This window comes from Canis aureus, chromosome 1, assembly GCF_053574225.1.
Source record: "Canis aureus isolate CA01 chromosome 1, VMU_Caureus_v.1.0, whole genome shotgun sequence".
NCBI lineage: Eukaryota > Metazoa > Chordata > Mammalia > Carnivora > Canidae > Canis > Canis aureus.
The window spans coordinates 35,952,508-35,975,039 of record NC_135611.1 but is presented as its reverse complement, the minus strand read 5'-3'; the positions used below and the strand labels follow the sequence as shown (position 1 = coordinate 35,975,039).

Here is a 22,532-nt window from a genome sequence, read left to right as displayed (position 1 = left end):
ATTTTATCATTTAAAGTAGATATTTTGCTATTTTGTAACTTTTTCTCTGTCGTATTTGGGGGAAAAATTAGAACTGATTTAATAATGGGTAGGGTTTTTTTTTTTAATGCCATGAAATGCAAACACTTGAAATGAAAGGAAAATTTACACAAGCATTTTTAACCTGAGAAAATAAATTATTCTTTGTATCACTGAAAACATATTACATTATTAAGTGGATTTCACTTGGCCAGGTTCTGAGAAAAGAGACTGTGTTGCCGGTTATGGAAAAATAAGGTCATGAACTATAATGTGCAATCACTATTTTTGATTTATATATATTGTCATTTTGATGAACTGAAATATGCTAAACTAATCTTAAGGACATCTTTGAGAAATGTCTGAAAATGGCTTTGTTTTTCATCATGTTAGCAATGGAGGATAATATTGTTACAAAGTAACATCTGGGGGAGTTGCATTCTCTGACAGTGTATCAGTTTGAATCTTGTTCTTTTTTTAAAATTTTATTTATTTTTATTTTTTTTAAGATTTATTTTTATTTATTCATGATAGACATAGAGAGAGAGAGAGGCAGAGACACAGGCAGAGGGAGAAGCAGGCTCCATGCCGGGAGCCCGATGCGGGACTCGATCCCGGGACTCCAGGATCACGCCCTGGGCCAAAGGCAGGCGCGAAACCGCTGAGCCACCCAGGGATCCCCTTGAATCTTGTTCTAACAGGTTTTGTTTCACCATTTTGAGGCCACTAGGAAGACACCTCTAATACAGTCTTCCCCAAAGTATATGTCTTAGAATACTTACTCCTTTGGATGTTAACTGATATTATATGGGAAAGGGACCTAAGGTCATGCTGCCTTTTTATAAGTTAAAATTAGACTTACTTCCAACAACTGATTGTCTAAGAGAGCCTATGGTTTATGGTGTTTCTCAAACATATTTTCCAATTTAACCCCAGTGTCCTCAAATATGCCATAAATGCTTTTGCTCCATGAAATGTTTTTGGGGAAATAGTGCCTTAAAATTTGGGAAGTTGATAAAAATGACAGGATCTCTTGTACATTTTTTACAATGATGGCAAAAGAAAATAAGCACAAATGCTAGAATGGAAGAAGTATAACATAAAAAGACTGTTGAAGTATATTAAAAATAGTTGATGTCCAGTTAAGGATTAATAATTATTATAGCTATAAAGTGATTTTTTAAATGTATTTTTATATGTATTTTTCCTTGTTCTAGTCACTTACTAATTCCCACATCACTCTCTTTTCTTGAAGATTTAGCTTCTGACTCATTGTCCTTCTCTCCAAGACTAATGTGTTCTAAGTTTTGGTAATTTTATGGCCCCCTTGGGGTGCTTCTGTTATCCTGATTTCTCACTTCCTTCCTTTCTTTCAATCATCTTGCTTCCCAAACTACTTCAGGCATGTCCTCTCATGGTCATATTGTGGATTTAGTCATTAGCAGTAACTGTTTCCCTCCATGATCTTGATCTTATGCATCCCATTCTCCACCAATCCCCACTCCCACCAACAGATTTTTAACTCCACTTACTCAAGTAAATAGCCTCTACCCTATCATTAAAAATCACCCATTTATCCTCCTCTCTGATTCCTCCTGCTTGCCTTGTTGTACTTGGATATCACATATATGAATCCATAGTTATAGTAAAAATCCCAAAGACACAGTCTGTCTCTCACCCATGCCTGTAGCTGCCCGGCTGAACACCACTGGAGAAAGGTACCCAGCCATGTTCACTAGTCTTACTTTAACGATTTCAACTACTAATCTTAGTGGGCACCTAATGTTTTCTAGTAATTTGGACAATTCCAAAAGGAAAGTGTTTAAAACCTATTTCTCTGTAAACTTCCAGTTCCTCTTCTCCTATTCTCCCTTTCACCTGATGACACGGTTTTATTTTTCACTGATAAAATAGAATTACTTATGGAAGAAAGAGAACTTCCATAAGCACCCATCATCCCATCTACCCAACCATCTGCTCCTGTACCTTACGTTCTGTCTTTCCTTTTTCCTTCCTGGGTGAACTGCCCAAATATTGCTGTGACCCAGGAGGCAATTCCCGCAGTTTCTCCGCCTATACTCACTCTCTAGCTAAGCTGATTCCATCTCATGGCTTTAACTACATGTATATGCTGGTAACTACCAAGTTTATATCTTCAGTGTGAACCTCTCTCCTGAACTCCAAATTTGAATATCCAACTGCTGAACATCTGATAGGCATATCAGAGCTAACATGTCCACAATTAGGTTCCTCTCCATACTCAGCCAGACTGTCTTCTTCTTTAGTCTTCCTAATCTCTGTAAATGGTAACTCTCTTCCTCCATGGTCTCAGGCCATATTCTTTGGCATCATTATCATTTCTTCTTTTTCTCACCTTCTATTTTTCTAGCTGTCAGGAAATAACTACCTTAGTATATCCAGAAGAGGGCTGCTTCTTACTACCTCTTTCACTATCATACTGACCCAAACCTTATTATCTTTTTATTAGAATAGTCTTCTTACTGGTCTCCTTGTTTTTATATTTTCTCCCCTATAATCTATTTTCTGAACAGCAGCCAGATGAATTATTTAAAACTTTCACTCTGATCAGATTACTCTTCTGCTCTAATGACTCCAGCCAGTGCCTCTCTTTGTAGAGGTTAATCAACTTAATATGGGCCGCCATTACTTCTGACCTAACCTTTTACTGCTCACCCTCACTCACTGCTTTAGCCATACCAACATGCTTGTTCCAGGTCTGGGTTTTGCAGTTATTGTTGCCACAGAATGCCATAAGGCTTGCTTCTTACCTCCTTCAGACCTTTGCTAAATTGTCAACACACCTAAGCCTTCCCTGACCAGCCTATTTTGAATTGCCACTACTTCTTCCTGCCTTACCCTCTTTAGTGCTCCCTATCTCTTCAGTACTTTAAATCACCATCTGATATATATTTTGTTTGTCTTCCCTTTATTCAAAGATGAAGTCCACAAGGAAGGGAACTTTGTGTGTTTAATTCAGAAAGAAGAAAGTGGGATAGGGGAAAGGGATTGTATAGTAGTTACTGACTTTGCCTAACACACCCTTCTCTTGTTGCCTCCTGATCACAAAAATGGGTAAGTGACTCACATTTGGGCAGTCTTTGTATCTTGTCCTTCTGAAATCCTTGACCTGGGGCAGCCCTGTGATCCAAGCCAGGCCAACAGGAGTTTTCCATGGGATTTAGGTTTTTCTGACTGGAGGTGGCAATAAAGAAATAATTCCTATCTTGTCATGGGTCCTTTTAAGTATTAACAGACCATTAGACAAAAGATAAATACAGCCATACACTATAATGCTTTTGGAACACTTAAAAAATTGCCCATATACTAGGTGTCCAAAAAAATACAAAAAGAATATTAGAGCAGATACAAGGGAGAATAAGAAAAATTCAAGTGAATACTATATAAAGTTCTATTTAAATAAACTTTAAAATTTTCAGTGTATAATACACCAAAGGTTATCTTGACCTAGTTTGCCTGTCAAATTGATAAATTCTTCCTAATGTTCGTGTAATAGTTACTTACATGCTACATGACTTCCAGAGCTCAGAAAGATAAAATAGATATATTCAAAAGACTTATATGACCCTCATTAGAACATAATAGCCAATAAAAATTTTTTTAAATATTGTCAGTTATGAGAATAAGTGTAAAAATATGCAAATAAGATTTTATTTTTTTTAAAGATTTTATTTATTTATTCAGAGACAGAGAGAGAGGCAGAGACACAGGCAGAGGGAGAAGCAGGCCCCATGCAGAGAGCCTGACGTGGGACTTGATCCAGGGTCTCCAGGATCACGCCCTGGGCTACAGGCGGTGCTAAACCACAGCGGTGCTAAACCACTGCACCACCGGGGCTGCCCACAGATAAGATTTTAAAAAGAAATATCTACTGTGACTAAATAGGACTTACCCTGAGAGTACAAAAATTATTCAATATTTGGGAATCTTATGCATATATACACAATAATTTTTTTATTTTTTATTTATTCTTTTCACAATTTTTTTAAAGTGTGAACTTAGTCTTATGGGACATTTAATAATATTTAACACCCACTTCTGGTCATCTTTTAGGAATAGTACTTATGGATACCAAACTTTTGTATTTACACATTTATTTAACACATTTAACACATTTATTAATACTAAATCCCACAAACATTTCCATCAAAATCAAGAGTAGTGACATGATTCTGCTAACATGGTTGTTTAAGTTCTAGCCAGGCAGTGAGACTGAAAAGTAACATGTATAGTTATTAGAGGAGGAGATAATGCTAAAATCTTATAGACAATATGGTGGAGATAGACCATACAGTTCTGAAAGTCAATAATAAAACTCTTAGAATTAATGCAATTCCATAAAATAGAGAAATGGCAAATACATGTTTACTGGCAATAATTGGAAGCTTAAGACAATAGGTTAATTTCTTATGGCTAGCAAGAAACTAACATACTAAGAATAACTCACATAAAAAATGTGTATTTTCAGAATTTTCTGCAGTAAGTATGTATAGCTTTATTACCAGAAAATAAATAATAAGATCTTAAGAATATGCTTTCAATACTTGGAAGTAAGAAAATTCTAGAGCCAGAGCTCAAGCTCAGCTGAGTTTTGTCAGTTGTAGGTTTTCCCAGATAATTCAGTAAGAAGTTTGAATTTGAGAATGTTAGTTAGATTACACATGATTAAAAAGCAGTTCAAATCTCAATCCTCTATATATTTCCAAGTATTCCTGGAGAAAAACTAGCTTTGAAGTTTTTCTAAGAATTTTCATTTTCTTTTTCAGTGCTTGTTTGATTAGAAGTTCTTTGGTAAAAAAGTGAATAGGTCTTGATAATTTTAGTAAATGGCTCCTAATACCATTTTGTTACTAAGGACTTGGAGTGTTCTGTCATAATTTAGTTCCAAAAGCTCTCTTTTTAAGAGCTATAAATTAAGGAGCAGACAGAATGGTGGAGAGCACAAGTTTTAGAATGAGTGGAGCCTGGCTTGAATTCTAACTGTGATGCCAATAAGAACATGGCTGTGATCAAGTTAATAAACCTTTCTTAGCCACAGGTTGTCTTATAAAACAAATAATAATACCTATGAGGATTATAAGGATTAATTGAAGTTTTAGACCTGGTCATTAGCAATATTCAGTAACAATCCTTTAATTCTATATTACTCAGTATTATAATTTTAAATGCTAGTAATAAATTATTTTACAGAGTACTTCATAGAGAAGACTGTCTCTTACTATTTATATTATACATCCCAAATCTTGAAAAATTATATACTGTTATGGTAGAGAAAATGACTAAGAGGCATGGGCAGCTCTGCAGTGTGACCCCAGACAAGTTACTTTTTATATTATTTAAGCTTTCAGATAATCTCTACATCTTAATGATGTAGAAAAGATGAAATGTGAGATAATGCAAATTTTTCAGTACTTGAAAATATAAAGCACTAATGCAAATGTAAGGAATTGGAGTTTCATACTAAGGGGACATCCATGATTTTCTAGCATGGTGTAGTAACAAGAACTGGGTTTGTTCTCCTGCCTTAAACAACCAAAACCAAAATGAAACAAACAAAAAACAAACAAAAAAGCTCATAAAATATATAAAACAGGTTTTCAGACATTGGGCAACAAGTGGCATAAGACTATGAACCCTGAGAGAAGACTGTGAACCCTGAGAGAACCCTGAGAAATGATGTGCCCAAGGCCACAGTGTAAGAAGGGGAACCCAAACACAGCTCAGTGGTCACCCTGAATTGAGGTGATAGTGTTGGGAACTCATGGAAGCAAGTACAGCTAGAATTTGTAGGACAGCATTGCATAGAAGAAAGAGTTGCACAAAGAGAACACTTTGGAGGTCATCAGAGGGTCCCCTGGAGTCTTCAGGTGAGTGCTGATTAGTGCATGCATATGAGAAAACTAACCAAGGCTAGGAAAAGAACCACTAGGAAGGAAAATGTAGATCACAGGCAGAGAAGATGTGTCCCACCAAACTAGAAAAACTTTGTAATACAGATGGCATAAAATGGAGTATTGCCTCAGTAGTGAGGAAAAATTAGCCCTAGCCTAAATATTGCTCTGATGCTTCAAAAAAAAAAAAAAAAAAAAAAATCCTAAAAGTAAGCCATTGAAAAAGGGATATAAATTTTTTTTTTGTAAAGAGTAAAATAGAAATTATTTTAGGTTTTATAGGCCATATGATATCTGTTGCAGCTACTAACCTCTGCCACTGTAATGTTAAAGCAGCTGTAGATAATATGTAAATGAATGAGGATGGCCAAATTCTAATAAAACTTCATTTACAGAAACAGGCTATGGGCCAGACTTGGCTAGTGGGCCACAATTTGCAGACTTCCTGGTTTAAAGGTCAGATGGTTTCTAGTAGTTTAACTTCTTCCCAAAACAAAGCTCAAGAATATTTAAAGAACTACAAAATACCTGGTACCTAATAAGGTAAAGTATGCAATATCTAGCATTCAATCAAAATTTTCCAGGTCTCCCAAGAAACAGGAAAATTCAATGGTGAAGAGAAGAATCAACCAATACAAACAGACTTGCAGATGATAGATTTAGTAAATATATTAACAAATAAACAGATTTTTTAAAAGATTTAGTAAGCACCTTTAGTAAGCAAAGATAATAAAAGTTATTTTTTCATGCATATGCCCAAGATTGTAGAGTAGTAAGTTTAAGGAGAGACATGAAAGCTATAAAAAAATCCAAGTTGAACTTTTAGAGGGAACATAAACATCTGAAATGGAACATACACTGTTTAGGATGAACAACTGACTAGATGTTGCAGAAAGACTTTGTGAATTTGAAATATGGCAATAGAAATTATACAAAATAAAACACAAACATACAGTGCAAAACCAAAACAGTCCATCAGTGAGCTATGGGACAACTTTGAACAGCCAAATGTATGTATAAGTGTAATCTCCAAAGAGGAAGGTAACAGAAAAAGTATTTAAAGAAATAATGGCTGAAAATTTGCAAAATTTAATGGAAACCATAAGTTCACATATCTTAAAGGCTTAATGAATACCAGCAAGTACACCAAAAAATGAAGAAAATTATACCAACGTACATCACAGTTTAAAACCAGTAATAAAGATTTTATTTTTTTTATTTTTATAAGATTTTATTTATTTATTCATGACAGACAGAGAGAGAGAGAGGCAGAGACACAGGGAGAGAAGCAGGCTCCATGCATGGAGCCCAACGCGGGACTCAATCCTGGGTCTCCAGGATTACACCCCAGGCCGAAGGCGGCGCCAAACCGCTGGGCCACGGGGGCTGCCCAGTAATAAAGATTTTAAAACAGAAAACAAAGACACTATAAACTTAGAGGAACAAAGAATGACAATAGACTTTTCACCAAAAGCAATGCAATCCAAAAGACAGTGAAACTACTTCTTTAAAATAATGAAGGAAAAAACTGTCAACCTAGAAGATGTATAGCTAATAAAAATATCTTTCAAAAAAGATAGTAAAATACTTTTTTTACTAGCTTAATCTAAAATCATGACCTGAGATGAAGGCAGACATTTAACCAACTGAGCCACCCAGTTGCCCCCAGAATTTTTATACCACATGTGAAGAGGTGTAATATCCCTTGAGGGTACATTGTGTTAAGAATGTAACAAGAAGGGATGCCTGGGTGGCTCAGTGGTTAAGTGTCTGCCTTCGGCTCAGAGTGTGATCCTGGAGTTCCGAGATCAAGTCCCACATCAGGCTTCCTGCATGGAGCCTGCTTCTCCCTCTGCCTGTGTCTCTGCCTCTGTGTTTGTGTCTCTCATGAATAAATAAATAAAATCTTAAAAAAAAAAAAAAAAAGAATATAACAAGAAACCCTAAGTCAACCACTAAGACCTCAAAAGAAAGAGTTCTAAGCCAAAGGAGATAAAATTAAATCAGAAAAAGTCCAAAAAGAAGGCAAAGAAAAAAAAAAAAAGGAAAAGGGAAATGGAGTACAGATTAGTAGCAAGATGTACATTTCAACTTAACTATCAATAGTCCTATTAAGTATAAATGGTGTAAACATTCTAAGAAAGTCAATGAATGTCAGCTTAGACTTTTCAAAAAAGAAAATGAGTTAGCTATGTGGTGCCTACAGAAATGTACTTTATGTATCTAAAGACACGATTAGATTATAAAGTAAGGGATGGAAAACAATATTTTTGTATTAATTTTTTTAAGCTTGGGGTGGCTAATCCATGGCTCAAAGAAGTCTCATGAAAAACTAAAATATTTTAAACTAATGTTTAAAACAAGCTTATATATAAATAAGTGTGTGGGGGCAGGCAGCTAAAACAATGCTTAGGGGGAAATTTATAGCAACAAATGCATATATTAGCATATCTAAAATCTGTAACCTAAATTTCTACCTCATTAACCTAGCAAAAGAAAAGCAAATTAGGCCTAAAGCAAGTAGAAGAAAATAAATAAAAATCAGGGAAGTTAACAAAATTGAAAATAGGAAAACAAGAGAAAATCAAAACAACAAGTGGTTCTTTGAACAAGATAAAAAAATCAAATAAAAATAGAACTATGGCCAGTTCAACCAAAGAAAAAGAAGGTGTGAATTACCAATGTCAGGAACAGAAGAGAGCTCATAACTACTCACCTCATGGTACTGATCTCATGGATATTACAGGGGAAATAAGAGAATACTACAGGCCCACAGATTTGAAAGCAGATGAAATGGAACTATGTCTAGAAAGATGTATACAAACCACTGAAACTGTCTCAAGGAGAAATAGGTAACTCAAATTGCCCTCTATTAAATCAAGTTAATAGTAAAAACAAAACAAAAATAAAAACCAAACAACAACTTTCCAGAAAAGAATACTCCTACCAGGCCTACCTGGTTGTGCTGGTAAATTTTACCAAATAACCCACGTGACAAAAAAATGAAAAGGGAAATTGGAAAGTACTGTCAACTGAATGAAAATAAAAACTTATTTCCAAATAATGAGGATGCAACTATAGCAGGCCTTTTAGAGAAGTTTATAGCACCAAGTGCCTATATTAGGAAAGCTCAACAGCCTGAAAATAATGGCTCTAGGTAATAGATCATCAAAATCATCTTTAAACATCTGGATAAAAAAATGTTTATTTCATGTTGGAGAAGATAGTACAGATGGTTATAAAAAGGCAACTCTTAGACCTTCATAGGAAAGAAATAACCATCAGACTTTCCCTGCTGTGGGTGACGTTCTTTAGTGAGGCACATTCCCTTAGATATTCTTTGATTATTTTTTAAATAATCTCTACAGCTAAGGTGAGGCTTAAATTGACCATCCCGAGATTGAGAGTCACATGCTCTACTAGCTGAGTCAGCCAGGCATCCCTCCCTGAGATAGTCTTAAGGGTTCTTCCCAACTATTAACTTCTGAGATAAATGGTAGTGAAGGAAAAAACATTTTTTCAATGTTAATAGGCTGTAAATTAACATGCAGATTTAAACTGAGTCTTATATAGTGGGTAATACAATATAAGAATGAGCAGTAATTTTTAAAAATCCTGGAACTGTAGAATTAGAAGGAGCTATAAGTGGTGTTTAGTCAAACAACAGTGGCTTCAGCTTTCTAGTTCTTTTAATATCAAAGCCTTGGGTAAACAAAAAATTAAGGGAGATCCATTTAAGTTTGCAATTCAACAAAAACAGTGCATGAGAAGTAAGCCACTGAAAGATGTATTCAGAGTTCAGAGAAAATTGCATCAAGCTCAGAGACAATCACCAACATTCTAGATGTGATTTTGTATTAAGTCTAAAAGGTTGGATATTATGTCACCTTCTCTCCAAATCCTTTTCTGGCTTTTTCAGACTTAGTGGCCTCTGTCTTTTCACAGTATTGTACACTCTGTACTGTAACATCTACATACTACCAACTATTGTTAAGGTGTTATGAAAAATGAGACCAGGAGTAAAAAAAAAAAAAAAAAAAAAAAAAAAAATTTAAGTTTGCCCTTTCGATTACCACTGGCCGTCTTTGTGCTAGAAAAAGTTCATCTGTTTTCTCCTAGTAAGTAGTGTGAGGGTCAAATGAAATAACATATGTAGTCTTTGAAAACTTTAAAGCACTAACTCCATGCAACAAATATTCCTATTCTATATTTTCATTTTCATGTGGCAACTGTCTGTGAATTTCTGCCTTTCACAAATATATTCCTGCTTAAAGTAGTTAAATGGCAAGAAGCAAAGCTGATTGCACAGAAAAACCATATCGCTGCTTTGTAACAACCAAGGATTTTCCTCAATCAGATTTTTAAAAGACAATTCAGTTGGTGTTTCTATTTTGTGTAATAGCTTATCTTTTATGACAGTTTTATCTGGGTTTATTAGTTAGCTACCTTAAAATATTAGACTCAAGTGGTAAATTTTTAGTACTAGAGAGAACCATATAATCCAGAGGCTGAAAGTTAAATTTTATATCTTTTTATTTAAAAGGAAACATTTTTCTCCTTTACGTTTTATATTGGTCTGATTTTCAACACCAATGATAATAGCTAGCATGATTAAGCATTTATTATGTGCTAATGCTACTGTGGGTGCTTTATACAAGTTATCTAACTTGATTCTTTACAGACACTATCAGAGAAGATATTATTCCTCTTCTGCAGTTGAGAAACTGAGAATCCGAAAATTATATTATTTGCTTAATTTACAAAATTACCAAAAGGTGACACTAAAATTTCAATGTGGATCGGACACCAGACTCCATACTCAAGCACTGCCTCCTTGGATGAGTGGTACATTGCATCGGGCTTAGGAGTAGATTGATTATTCAATGTAGTTATGGTGAGAGAAGTTCAGTGAATAATTGTATGTATACATGGCAGCAAGGTATTACATGGGGTTGAAAAACAGAATACTTCAAGTTGTGTTTCTGATACATATTTGTTACCTTTCTTAAAGTCTGTTTTCCTCATTCAAAAATAGAAACTAGTAAAATCACCTATCTTAGGTGGTTGTGGTGAAGATCAAATTGATGTTTCTAAATGCTTTAAATGCTTTTGAAAGGGTATATAAATGAGTTGATGAGTGTATTTTGTCATTTGCCATAGCCTTTGTTAACTAGTAAATTATCTGAGACCTTTTAAAAAAATGATTTGATTTATAGAAACTGAGTTTCCAGAGCAGCTCTGTTGAATTAGAGTGATCTATTATGTAAGGAAGTTCTACTCAAGAGACTAGCGTTCTCCAATGAGATACTTTGTATTTAGGATCGGTTATTTCACAATACCTGAATTCTTGACAGATATTTGTCTCCATTTTGAAAGAGTAGAAAGACAGAGAGGCCCAAAATGGATCAGTGCCAGAGTCAGCTTTGAGACTCCTAATATAACTGTCACGCCGCATCTACTAGGAAGCCATCTTTTGTGTGCTGTTGAGACCTTTGTATTTTCTAAGCTCACTTCTGTCTCATCCTGAGAATAAGTGAAAGTCTTCTTGAAGACTGTTCAGTACCATGTACAAAATGGCATCTTTGGTGATCAGTGAATAATCAGTGAATGGATCTCCCAGGTCATACTGAAGCTCATAAGATGGGCATGTGAGAAGTTGTGTTCTGTGTCAAGGAATGACTTCTCCATACCTTTCATTCCAACATTGTTTATTTTCTTTTTGGTGTAGGAATTTTCAGATTTAACCCATCCACTCCCATGCTTCCTCAGGATTAGTGGCAGAAATGGAATGGAGCACGATAAAATAATGCATTATTTTACAGGCTTTCTTGAAGGTTGCGTCAAACAAGCAGGTTAGAATTCAGGGGAGACTTTAGAAACCTTTTAATCAAATCTGTTCAGGGTAGGTAACCAATCAGGAGAATCCATCTTCTTTCCTAGCCCCTAGTGCTCCCCCTGCCCCTGGCTAACCCCCCTCACTCCCGCAAAGCTGCACATGGCTCATGCACACACAGACTGTCATTTAGGGGTCTCGATTACCAGTTTGGGTGAATACCTCGCTCACATCAAAAGCTAACCAACCATTCTATCTATGTTCACATTTTTGTTTTGCAAACAGAATTTACGCAAACCGAACTCTCTTTAGGTTGTGTGGCCTTCCCTGGAAATCAGGCCTTGGAGGAAGCTCCTAGCAATTACAGCTGTAAATTCATCCGATAGTGGTAGTTTACTGAGTGTGAACTGATTAGAGCTGCCCACATAACCATGCTTAATATCATCATTAGAACTATCAGATTGAGAATAAAGTGTCCCAGTAGTTTGGGTAGGGTGACACGAAAGAAATTGCAGATTGAATGAGACAATTGCTTGCAGGATTGCAGGATGGAAAAAGAAAGGGAGAGTGAGCAGGCGAAGTTTATTTATGGAATGTCAGGGGGCCATTGAGGCTCAGCAGGCCCTAGAAGTGGAGGACTTCCCTGGGTGCTTGTTTTCTCCCTCTGACCTTGGATGAACTAGTGAGCAGTATATTATGCCGGGCGATTGTGCTGGTTTGTCATGGTTAGCATTCTGGACTGTCACTGGAATGTAGGAAACGGATGAATTTGAATTGAACCATGAGGTGGTCTGCTGGGCCCTCTCCTTGTCTCAAGGAAACCTGTCGCTGTTTGTCTGGGCCTGGCCTGATGGAAGCAGTGGAGGGAAAGAGAGGTGGGCCTTTGATCTCTTTGTTGCAGCTGCTCCCTGGGAACTCGCTGAAATCAATGCCCTGTTTTCCTGAAGGAATGAATGGCTCTGCCTAACTAGCTTTGTGAAGCTGTGGGGGAATTCACTGCCTCTGTTTATTGACAGCTGAAAAGGAGCACATGGGGTGGAATGGACCTTCTTGTGAAAACCAGGCACAGGGAAAATTAGACCTCAATTTAACACAGAGGAATTTGGAAATTCACCCCAAAGGAGACGGTGGTTTCTCATGCTTACATTAGAATTACTCAAGTTTGGGGCTAGTGTGTAATGAACAATGGACGTTCTGTCACAACTGTGTTATAAGTAGGAATATGGTATGCATAATAAATGATGCTAAGTAGAAGTTGATTCAACACCCTCCTTCTATTTTAAACACAGAAGTAGAGGAAGACAAATATTAACCATGATATAATCAAGTGATTCTTCTATTTTTGCCTGAAGAAGAATCAGAAAAAAAATTCATATTTAAAATAAGCATCATTAATGTAATAGGACTAAGTGTCAAGAATGTCATTCATGTCTGTCTCCAAACACATCTCTGAACTTTGTATCTAAATTTTACTCCTGCTACTAACTAGTCCTGCTGCTCTGGATAGTGTGTGTCATGTAGGAATATTATGATAATATGTTTATTTTTAATTAAACGTAGGATATTCGTAGGATATTGTGACCAAAAGGCTATGCCAAGTATATTCGTAGGATATTGTGACCAAAAGGCTATGCCACGTATAAATGAAACTGGGGAAAGACTGATATAGCACTTGCCATTAACACAGTTCATAAATCCTAAAATTACCACCTTACTTTTGAGAACACAGTAAGGAAAAAAGTCTTGAGTTTATCACCAGGAAGCATCACCGTATACCTTCTTTCACATCTCCCCTCACTTGCTTGATTTCCCAGGAAGAATTTATAGCTTCTTCCTTTGGCCCCAAGCCCTTTGTGCATACCTCTATTATAGCACTTAACACACTGCCCTGTAGCTCTTTGTTTAGGTGTATTCTTTTAGCTGGAAGTAAAGCAGCTGTGGCGGATTCATTTTTATATCTCCAAGCCCAGCAAAGCTCTTGGCTCCGTGAATGCGAGCTGCATGAATGGGGATTGATAGCTCCCTGTACATTACTTTGAATGTAATTACTTATCCAGGCTTCAACTGCAAATACTACATTTTAGGAAAACCTGATTGATCTATTGTTACCTGATTGGTGCTATAGCTTTTTAAAATCTATTCTTTATGGAGAATTATTAAACACTCTTTTTGATTTGGCAAGTTTGTTGGGCAGTCCATCAGCCTCTGAACAGGAAGCATAAAAAAAGTGGATTGCATTGTCCTTTTCAAATCTAAACTCTGTTCTCCAATATTCTTTCCTAAAATTAAATCTCAACCCAGTGTTTAGATATTTTCAGTACAAAGAGAAAGCTTTTCATTTAGAGTATTGTAGACTTTTACTTGACTAGATTTAGCGATTGAGATGGATAAAGCTTCCATTTTACATGATTTATTTCTATGATGTAATGTTAAATAATGCAAAACAAAGCACCCTTTGACAATTTCTTTAACCAGATTTACCACTACTGTTTGTTATGAGCCCCTTATCAAAGGAAGCAAACACCTTCACTTGTCAGTGAAAAAGTATAAGGGAAATTTTGAGTCTAAAGGACTAACTACTATGATTTCATAGGACCCTAGAACAAGCCCAGTTCAGGGCTATTCTCAAGTTAAAACCTATTTCTTTTAAACCACAGCTTTAAGTGGGAAATGGTTGTCAACATTCTTTGGGAAACAACATCTTAAAATCATAACGGAAAATTTTAGTAAATGGAGGGGTAGGTAAGCACAGAAATACAGTAGCTAGCTAATATTTTACTCTCCATGATATTTTTGTTTTTACCACCAAGATTATTTTTAAAGAGATCTATTTGGTCGTCTGTTTTTGATCAAAGGTAAGGGTGAAGTTTAAAATCCAGGTTTGCAAATGTGTGAGTTTTGGTAGGAATTTTGTAGAGGCATGGAGTGTTTGTATGGGTCACACAAATGTGGTAGATTCAGCAGTTTGCAATTCTGCTGAGACTTCAGATTTCTTATGAAATAGGAAAATTACCATGGCCTTGATCATCGATAGACTCTCGCCCCCATAAGAATTAACTTGGAGATAAGAAAGCAGTAAGCATAGCACTTAGGTTTTATAACTTGGCTGCTCTACCCTCTGTTTCTGGAAGTAATTTCATGTGACATCATACTGAAGTAGGGAGGGGTGAAGGGTGGAAGGAAGTGTAGGAAATCAAACCACACTTTTTCATTTTAGCAGTAAGGCATATCTTTGTCTACATTGATAGAACTACATACAGACCACGGAAGTAACTTCAGTTAAAAATCGGTGTTCTTGCTGTGTCTGTAGAAATCAGAGCACTCCAGCTCCATGATCATCCATAAAAGAGCCTTTTCTCAGGACCAAAGACCACTATAATATCTAAGGAGAATCATTTCAAATGGTTTAAGAGTCAAACCTTCAAAATAGGTTTGAAGATCAACATATATTAGGTGTTTGTACTTGTGTGTGTGTTTATCTCCATCAGCAAACTTCCTAGTAGAAAGACACCAGATATTTCCCTCTCAGATGGCTTCCCGTCCATCCAGACTAACCAAATAAAGCAGCCCTACTACAGGCTTATCTAGTCATTGAAAGGGAAACATCCTCCTTATTCATTAGATTGAATTACAGGAAAGACTGTTCTGAAATATAGATTTAAAATTACCTTCATTGGATGTGCTTACTGTCAACAAGTTCTGCCTTTCAGGCCTCTTTTCTCACAGTAGCCTTGTCTTTGGGGGGAAAAAAATCCCAGGAGTGGAGCAAAGGAGTTTTGTTTGTTTGGTTTGGTTGGTTTTTGGGGTTTTTTGGTTGTTTTGTTTTTTGTTTTGTTTTTTTGGTGTTTTTGGTTTTTGTTTGCCTCTGTTTGGGGCCTTTTAATGATCTTTCTTGCTCCTTAAAGATCCTCTCCTCCCCCACTTCACTCTCAACCCTGCTTGGACACTGTTTCCTAAAGGATAGTGTTTGTGTTTGACTCTTTTTAAAAGGTTCTGATTATCACTGCATTTCTGCTTGAGGCTGTGAGGTATTTGTACTTGAATTGGGTATCTGGGAAATAATTGCAAATACGGGAGTGCTCCTTGCTTCCCAGGTACCTGTATAAAGCTCTTTCCTCAGTTCAGCTCATTTAGCCGCAAAAGGCTCCTCTGCTGTAGGTACCATTTTGTCTTTGTGTTGTAGATGAGGAAGCTGAGGCAGAGAGAGACCAAACCAATTGTGTGAGGTTTCTTTTTCCTTTTTTTTAAAGATTTTATTTAAGAGAGAAAGAGCAGACAGGGAGAGGGAGAGGGGGAGCAGGCTCCCTGTTGAGTAGAGCGCCTGATGCGGGGCTCAATCCCAGGACCCCAGGTTCATGACTTGAGTGGAAAACGCTTAACCAGCTGAGCCACCCAGGTGCCCTTTGTGTGAGGTTTCTAAGTGGGCTCCAGGTGACAACTAGATTTGACTCTGGGCCTTCTGACACATGGCCCATGCTCTTAACCATGTGACTGCACTGCTTCTCTAAGAGGAAGACTGCTGTCAGAACTTAAAGGCATGTCTCTGGAATGTAGGGATATGGCACTGTGGTATGTTGACGAAGAGAAATTTTTGATCTTGACATTCCTATTCTTTGTATCTGTGTCTGAACCTCCTATCCTGTGTATCAGTGTCTACTTGTAGAGCACCGATGTAGCTTTTCCCCCAATGCCTCCCCCCCCTTTTATTTTAACCTTTTGCTTTTTCCCCCCTCACTCTAGGATTGCTCTCACATCTGATGTGGCCTTGGTTTCACATCACAGTTAAAACTCTCCATACCTCAGACTGAAAAAGGTAAGTATGTCTATGCTGCGCCGTCAGACTTCTGCCCAGGCAGCTCTCTTGGGGCCAGTTGTGAGTTTGTATTCTTGTTCTTTCCTATGGTACGGCACACACCAAAGCCTTCTACCTTTTCCACAGTAGAGGGGGTTATGTTCCAGAAAATGCTTGCTCTCAAGAGAAGTTGCACTGAAGGAACTTCAGGCTTTGAAGGAAAAACAGGGTTAAGGGATATGAAAGCCCATTTTTCACTCTTGAGAAAAAAATCAAGAGAATATGCAAAGAACTGTCACTGATATTTATATGCATTTAGAAATAAGGGATATTATACAACTGATTTTTAGTTATCATGACTTGCTTACTGAAAATTTGTGATCTCCCTATCTTACATTCTAAAATGATGTTTTAAAATGATCTTAAAAACAAATACTAGAGGGGAATTTGGGGGCATTATCCTCCATTTAGAATTATAGTGAGTCTGTTGCATATGTTACAATTCAGTTTCTAAATCACGATCTTAAAAACCATAATATGAACTGATTCTCAATTTGCATCTGTTCTGTCCAAATTTCCTAAAGTTATGAAATGAGGAAATAAGTGGGCTTCTAAATCCAGTGTTTATCTGGGAGACCTTATGGTTGGCAGGATCCTCAATATTTATCAGAAGTTTTTGTTTCTGATCATTTTCCACTATACATATGGAAATTATAATTTGTTCTAACCACCTATTTCAAAATAACAATCTCTAATTCCAGCCTTAAATTTCATATCCAACATTTTGGTGTTTTTTTTCCCTGTAACATGTATTAGTCCTCTGTTTAAGAAGCCTATACCTTCCTCACCTAACGATACCCTCCCCCTGTTTTTTGGAGCTTTAGTGCTAACAGTGTTGTTGTTTAACCATAATTCTTGGCCTCTCTGCACACATTTTTTTTTTCAAAATGTCCTTGACTGTAATATGCCGTTTTTTAAAAAAAATCCAGTGTTCTGTGTAAGTTTCCTTATATTACATCTTACCCTTGAAATTTTTTCCCTAAGCCTCTCACTAGATAAGTCACTTCCCAATTTATTTTGCTCTGGGGGCTGACTTCCAGGAGGTTATCCACAGCTGCCTGCGGTGGAAAGCCAGAGTGAAGAGAATATTAGAAATATAGGGGTGTGTGTTTGAATTCCTGTTCTCCAAGTGATTCTAACTGAAACTTGCCCACCAACACATTCGAAAAGAAAAATTTAGCAAAATCCAAAAATGCCAGAATCACTTCTGTATGTCATTTAGGTCACTTTATGTTACCTGTGAGACCAATCAATTCATGCCAGGCACAATTGTTTTCTCTAGTTAAACATGATATTGCCATGTAAGGCAAAACAGTGTGTGTGTGTGTGTGTGTGTGTGTGTGTGTGTGTAGCGATAGAAGTAGGAGATCCCTGGGTGGCTCGGCGGTCTGGTGCCTGCCTTTGGCCCGGGGCGCAGTCCTGGGGTCCCGGGATCGAGTCCCGCGTCGGGCTCCCAGCATGGAGCCTGCTTCTCCCTCTGCCTGTGTCTCTGCCTCTCTCTCTCTCTATGTCTATCATGAATAAATAAATAAATAAAATCTTTTAAAAAGCGATGGAAGTTTATTAAGTGAGGATACAGAGAAAGCTCTCAGAAGTGAGAGGGGTCCCAACAGGTTTGCCCGGCACTGTTTAAGAATTTAGGAATCTTTCAAATACATGACACATGAAACTTGGAGGTATGCAGGAAATAATAGAAATTTCTTTTGCAAGCACATGTTAGGAAATGAAATCGCACCATGATCCATATTAAAGAAAGATTATGGAAGTGAATCAATAACTTATATCCTGTCACAGATATGGTATTCTGAAACAGGTTACTAGTGTTTCCTACTGTGAACTTATACAGCCTATAAAGTCGTTGATACTTAACAGGTCACATCTACTTTGCATGTATACTTTAGACTCTATACCATCCTGCTTCTATGTGTACATATATAATGTATAATCTTGTAACAGCTCTGCAAAGTAGATAGATGTCACCACAGGGAATTTAGAGAACTTGCCTAAGATGGCCTACCTGGGAAGTAGCAGAGCCAATATTCAAACCTGGAACCATTTGACTCAACACCAGTGGTCTTTCTGCTATACCACACCATTTTTCTAGATTGTATTTAGAATACTCTGTATAAATGATAGAATATTATCATTTGGTTGATTTTTTTTTTTTAAATAACCTAGGAACACAACCTAGTGTTAAGTAGAGTGTGTTGCTGACACAGTAGAATAATGGAGAGTAAAACACATTGTTGTATCACTTTTAGGTAAGAAAAGTTATTATCTAAGAATTCTCATTAAAATTTCTTTATTTTCTGACTCCCGGAACAAACAAAAGACTAAAATTAAGATCATTTAGAGATGAAGGGAGTTGGGGGGTTGTTCATAATATAGGATAGTATTAAATATTGTTAAAAATAAAGCACATTTCTCTACCAGTGTGTTTAAAATACCACCAGGAGTTAGTTATACATGTTTATACTATAACAAAGTGTACTTTATTTGGGGAATAATTTAATTGATCCATTATGTGGCATTTACTAAGGTAATTTTTTCCTTTTTGTTTGAGCACAGGAATTAAAAGTGATTCATAAAACAGACACACAATCAACATGTAAATTAGAACCACATTAAGATGATCATCATTTTATGTTGTTTCCCTAGAATGGTTCTCATTTGCCCTGTATATTCAACTCTAAGTGCTGTTAAGAGTGTTGTGAGTTCTGGTTCAGGGAAGATTTAGAACTCCCCGAGAACTTTTATGGAGAAACTTCAGTGTGCAGTTATTGCATTTATTTTTTTGTGCACATTTTTTTTTGTTTTCACCAAGGGAATTACCATTATATTGATTTTAATGTATACAATGGATAAATCCAGTAGCATAATCTGTACATGTGCTGTCTGAAATCTCTTTCAATAACATAAGCCTGAGCATGTTGCTCTCCTGATTAAAAACTTGCAGTGGTTCTTATTAGTCAGGACTCTTGGTTGCAACTGACAGAAACTAATGGGCCTACTGAAGAATTCCCAGCAGCTAAGTGACAGGAATGTATTTGCATGTTAGAAGAATCATTCTGAAAGCAGCATTGTGATTAGAAAGAAGGGGAGCCACTCCAAAAACAGAGACCTAGGAACCAGAATGGACCTCTGTCTCCAGTATGTAGAAATGTCCCTTTGCACTGACCTGATTCAAGCTCTTTCCTCAGCAGACTGTTAGTAAGTTTAAGGGAAGCCATACGCAAATTGAGTTTTGGCCAATGAAATGGACCAGTCTCCCATTCTCCAGTATATCTCTCCACCATTCTCCTACCAAGTTTTTAGGCACCACAGATTGGAGAACAGTCTCCGACACATGGTTGCCCTTCTTGGGTGATGGGTGTAGGGGATAAGCCACGTTAATGTTCTTGAATTGCTTGCTTTTCTTTTCCTTTCTGAGCCTCACCTATATCTGGTGTGAGAAAGGAAGCAAGTGTCAACAGGGGCCAGACCCTTGTGAGGCCAGAGTGGCCTCACACTGTGGTTGCTTTGCTTTTCCAAACCTCTGCCTGTTTGCTCAACAAAAGCCCTAGCTTCCATGTTTGTTGTCTGTGAGTTCCCATCTCAGGTACAATTTAATATAAAATACTCTGTCCGATAACCCAAATCAGGGAAAGGGCACTGCCTTGGCACACTCTGCCTCTGTGACAGGGCATTTGCTCCCCAGACAACTCCTCTTCTCCCATTTCCATCTTCCCACTGGACATGCCTCCATGGATGGGGCAGACTAAGTGGGTGCCTGGGTAGCAACGAAATGGGGTTCCCTGTTGCTGAGTCTTACACATCTGAAGTTCTTCCAGCCAGGGCTCTCTGTTCTGAAGATTCTAAGCTCTGTAGGATGGCTGGTATATCTTGGTTATGTGGAATCCTCTCCAGTGTTCAGTCAGGGCTTTCGGGAGCCTCTTCTGAAGACCTGCGATATTCAGCCATAGAACTGAAATGAAATTTGCTTTAAGGATGTGTGAGTGGCCTCAAAGTCCAAAACCCCTCTTCAGTGTTGATGCCACAAGTACCTACCGTTACTGCAATATTTCGGGATGAACAAATTGGAAACATTAAGGGCTTATATTCTCTCTCCTGGGGTAGGAACCTCCTCTCCCCCAGCTTCTTGGTTTGCTGCACAGCTTGTTTCCTCTGTATGGAAATGAACCGTCCCTCTCCCAGTCCCCACCTGCTGCCCTGGGAGGCAGGGCCCAGCTTAGGAAGCAGGGGTGTCCTGTGCCTGAGACCAGCGACGCAGGCCTCCCTCTTTCCTCTTCCTGGTCCACATCATTACTTCCTTTGGTTTTTAAGCAATTCAGAGTTTAAGATAAAGGCCTTAAAGACAACTTTCTCTGCCTCTCCCTTTCTAGGTATTTGCATAGGAATCAGAGGAGTTAATCTTGTGAGTAAACTCTCCACATCTGCACGGGTTTCCTTCCTTCCTCCTCTATCTGCCCCAGGGTTGTAAGCACAGGACTGCCCCCAGGTCACAGCGCCTTTGCAGAGACCACACTCCTACAGAGGATGGCTCTTTTTTGAAAAACAATATGGCTCCAGTTGTAGCAATTGAGGCGTCGACAGCAGGAGTCTAAGATTCTCAGCCCCTCATGGAGGCACACCGAAAGTTCCAGTCCCACTGCACAACTTTTTTAAGTATGCAGGAAGTCTTCCCTGTTTTCGTCCCTGTAACTGATTCAGAGTCCAGCCCCCATCCTGCTAACATACAGGGAAATGTCATCTCTGGCATTTTTAGGTGTCTCCCTTCCCCCCATGGGGTGTATCCCAGAACCCAGAGATTTCCATGGCACCTGTGGGGTGAGGGACCAGCCCCTGACCTTGTGAGGGTCACAGCAGTAGTCTCTGGAGCTCTCTGCCTCAAGTCCATGAGCAGAGGCTGGAAACCTGCCCTGGGTCAGGTCTCCCTGAGCACACCCTACTCCCTGTCCTCTCGAGGGCTCTGCGCATTGGCCCAGAGAACAGAGCTGGGCAAGGGCCACTGATGGGAGAGGGTCTTTCTCTCACCTTTGCATGTGCCCTCTCCTTCCATCTCAGGAGTTGGACATAATTGCCTTCTTGGGTTTAGATGTTAACAAAGACAGACTGCCTCTGCTGTCATCTGGGCTAAAATACAAGGAATTGCAAAGCCCACCACCTGTTTTAAATGAGCTAGAAAGAAAAGCTGTTGGGAGGACAAAGCAAAATTCCAGAGTTGTCCTGCCGTGCTGATTTGGAGGCTGTAGTGAAGGCAAAACATTTTCCAAACAGTGGTAACTATGGAAATTCCGAGAAGGAAACAGATTTGAGAGCTCCCAGAATCTGGATAGCTTAGTGAGAAAAATCTAGTATGACTCCAGGGTTTCCGACTTTGGAGTCTGGGAACTGACACAGTAAAGAGACTGACCTGTTGACAATGTGGACTCTCACACTACACGCTCTGGATGCCAGCTCTGCTGCCTGCCAGTCATGTGAGCATGGGCAAATTCATGCAACTTCTGAGTTTCAGTTTCCCCATAAGTAAAATGGGACTAATATCTCACATGGTTGTTGAGTATTACATGATTAAAATGGCCATGACCTGTGAGCATCCAGCAAGTGCTAGCTATTATTACAGAGTGGTGCCAGTAGCTAATTCGCTAATGCTGGAGGAGGAGCCCCTGCTTCAGAACAGGTGACCTTCAGGGCTGTGAGATATCCAGGCTGAAAGGGGGTATAGATGGATTCATGTGGGATTTGAAAGAAAGTTCAAGATTGAAGACAGATTTGGGAGGCCTCTGACTTCAAGGAGCAGTTGAAATCTTGGGTTGTGAGTGCAGCCCCCCAGGGCTATTGCAAGAAGATAGAGGGCCAGGTGTCAGGCCCACAGATCTATTCAAATTTTGGGTGACCC

General features: G+C 38.2%; 1 protein-coding gene across 4 annotated transcripts in view; it reads left to right on the top strand.

Moving 5' to 3' along the window:
* PLAGL1 (PLAG1 like zinc finger 1) overlaps positions 1-22,532 on the top strand; it is a 110,132-nt gene that overhangs the window by 62,163 nt on the left and 25,437 nt on the right. Inside the window, exon 1 of one of the 4 annotated variants that reach the window (XM_077895637.1) lies at positions 21,014-21,047. The exons of the other annotated variants lie outside the window; for them this stretch is intronic. The gene's annotated coding sequence lies outside the window, so the exon portion shown is untranslated. Of the gene's footprint in view, positions 1-21,013; positions 21,048-22,532 lie in introns of those variants that run through there. 4 annotated transcript variants of the gene reach the window in all.